Raw genomic sequence first — 3,557 nt, 5'->3', positions numbered from 1 at the left:
TTTTTTATGTCAGGTCTACTAGTCTAGCATTTTTTCATTTGTAACATGATGAGAATCATTAAAGTGGGAACATATTAGTAAAATAAATCTTTTTAAAGTTGGATAGTATTTAAGGGATTGGCTCAAAAAAATATGCATGTGTTTTCCAAATGCTACTATTTTCTCAAGGGTGGAAATGAAACGGATGTTTTCTCACCACCACCTACTGTTATTTGATACTAATCTCTGATGTACCAGATGGTGAAAAACACAGTTAGACTTGTACAGCTCTTTTTGTTGAGCTGTTATTTATAGGCCAGTAGAATCCATTTATCCACCTTTATTATGGCTTTTTGTCCTTACAGACAATAAATCCAAACAACATAATCCTGGTAAGTCCATATAATTTATACAACTGATGAGCTGAAGTATATGGAGGTGGAGGTGTTTGTTGAATTTATTCTTCTCCTCGTAGTTTATTACTTTCTTCATAGACCCAATGAATACAAAAGCTGTAATACAAGAAAAATCATGTTTGGTGTCTTAATAACTGTGCAGAAATATACAGCAAGAAATAACTTCTGAAGGAAAACAAACTCAATGTTAAACCATATATATAATGCGCTACATTCTGGTTGCTTTTTCTTATTTTTTTCCCCTCATATTTTGTGTTACAAATATATTTTTCTGTAATTGATGATTTAAACTTTGTCTATTTCTGACAGCTCACAGTAATCATCATCATAATAGTAATACATGTGTATTTATTTACAAATATTTTCCTGCAGACCTTTTGTACTCCAGGTTTTTCACAAGATCATTAATGTATTATCCTTTTTAAAATAAAATAAATAAATAAACAACAACCATGAAGAAAAATATTCTTCAAATTTGAATTATTCTGAAATTCATTGCAACCAAGCAAGCCCTGATGGGTACAGCACTAATCAATGTCTTTTCTGGACAGACAGACCCAGATATTTAAATTTTCAGTTTCAAAGGGAAAGTTCCCAGCTTAACTCTGAATGGTTGTTCCTCAGTATTCCCTTTCCATTGTCACACTCATTTAAAGCTAAGTGTAATTTGAGTCATGGGAAATATTGTGTTTTCTACACGCTGTGATGATGACTTATATAGACCTCTTGTTTTAGAACTTTGTTTCTCCATGTGCATTGAAATCACAGATTGCTTTGAAATGCACACTGAATCATGCATGATGTCTCTGGTGGAGTTGGAGGTTCTCCATTTGTAACTAAGTTCAGGTGCTATGTGTCTTGGGCCACACTTGAATAGCAAGAGTTTGGAATTGTTGTTCTGAAGTACCATCAAGTTGGTTCTGACTCACTGTGCCCCTGTGTAGGGGTTTCTGAAGAATGGTTGGTGAGTTTGAACCACCAACCTTGTGGTCCAAACTGACCTTGAAGTCAAGTGTTCATCCTGTGGTGCAACAACAGAATTCCTATAATCTGCATTTTCAAGAGGCCTGGTGTGGTGCTGTACGGTAAGCACTAGACTGGTAACCACACGGTTGGCAGTTCAAACCCACTAGCAACTCTTGGAAACTCCATACATAATCTCTATGAGTCAGAACCAACTTGTTGACAAACAGCAACAACAATATGCATTTTCATAGAATGCAACTCATTTGAGTACATTTAGCATAACCATGTCAGTTATCATTAAATGATGGATGAAAACTTTGCAGTTTTTGTGACTTTCTTAAAGTTATGCAATGTATAAAAATTAAGGCCATGATTCTGAACTACATTTTTTGACATGATTCTTAAAATTTGTTTTACTACATACTATGGTAATTAGTGGAGTCCTGGTGTGGTGTTATGGGAGAAAGCACTGGATCACAAGGTTGGTTTGAACCACAAAGTTCATGGTTCAAACTCACCAGCCACTCCTTAAAAACTTTGTACAGGGTCACTACTAGTCAGAATAGACTCAAAGGCAGTCAATGACAACAAAAACAATGGTAGATAGTGCTTTAGATACTTAATGCTGTCAAGTCAATTGTAACTAATAACAGTTCTACAAGGAAAGGGTAGAACTGTCCCATAGAGTTTAGAAGATTATGAATTTTTACTGAAGCAGATTGCCACATCCTTCCCCATAGAGCAGCTGGTGGGTTCAAACCAATGACGTTTTTGTTGCAGCCATGTGCTTTACTCACTGTCACCAGGACTCCAGTGTTGTAGATGTTGTTGTTGTTAAGTGCCATTGAGGTTCTGACTCATAGTCACCCACTTAGGGTTTCTAAGGAGTAGCTGGTGAGTTTGAACCATCGACCTTGGGATTCCAGTGCTTAATCTACAGTGCCACACCAGGAATCCAATGTTGTAGTTAGTGGCTCACAATTATCATTGGTTACTAGATCCTTCTGAGGAATGCTGATTCACTATGTCTGAGATGAGCCTGGGCATCAGTAGTTTTCAAAAGTACCCACAGATTTCTCTAATGTAAATCAAGATTAAGAATTTCTGTTAAAGATGATGGTTGGTGATTTAACATAGTTGAGCCAAGTCTTTAACTATATATTTACACATTTGTTTCTCACATTTTAGCTATAGATCAGATCTGCTGGAGGACTTGTTAAAACACAGTTTGACGAGTATTTCCTCCAGAATTACTGATTCTGTACTTTAACAGGGGCATGTGAGAATTTGCATTTCTAACAAATTTATAGTTGCTACTGATGTTACAATAACTGATGTTATTGAACCAAAGACTGAACTTTCAGAACCTCAGATTAGGCTGAATCATTGAAAATCATAGAAACTTTTAAAACAATAAATTTACCTCTCAACTAGATTATTATAGTTCCTTAATATCCAGCCAAAATGATTTATTTAGACTCGATACAGTAGACATTTTCTAATAAATCATTTTCCACCCAAAATAACATGACAAGAAGGATGCTGCATAAAGAGAATGTTTGCTGCAGGGTAAGTCTCTTTGTCATTGCAACAGCACTAGATTTTATATGGAAATGTTAACGTACTATATTTTCTCCTCCATATACTCACATTCAAGAAATTAACTCCATGCACCAAAGGAAATAGTGAACAAAAATTATTTGCCTCATAGTGACTTCCTCAAAAGAAAAAAGTTCAAATCCTTCAAATTCAAAGTAAAATAGCTGGTATTTTTTTGGTTCATATTACAAAAGAAATTTATTTCTATACCTTATACATTATAAGGATTATCATTATATTTTTAATAAAGGGGTTTAAAATAAAAGGGACACAGATAAATATTAATTTTGTAGGAAAATTTGTGTTTTGGTCTTTTGTTGTAGATTCAATATAGTATACAAACCTGAAAAATTTGGATGTTCTTCTACAGAGACATAGATGTTATCAAAGAAACAAAGAATCTTAATAATTTAATGACAACTGGACATTCAACATGATCTTTCTCTACTTGATAAAAAACATGTCTTGTCATCATCTATATTGAGATTGGAGTCCAGGTGTGGTGCTTTACGATAAGCATTGGGTTGGAAACCACAAGGCCGGAGGTTCAAACTGACTAGTTGCTCCTTGAAAACCATATACTGGGTTGCTATGAGT

Source organism: Chrysochloris asiatica, unplaced genomic scaffold (genome assembly GCF_000296735.1).
Source record: "Chrysochloris asiatica unplaced genomic scaffold, ChrAsi1.0 scaffold00426, whole genome shotgun sequence".
NCBI classification, from domain to species: domain Eukaryota; kingdom Metazoa; phylum Chordata; class Mammalia; order Afrosoricida; family Chrysochloridae; genus Chrysochloris; species Chrysochloris asiatica.
The sequence above is the reverse complement of the archived record's forward strand: the minus strand, read 5'-3'. Positions refer to the sequence as shown.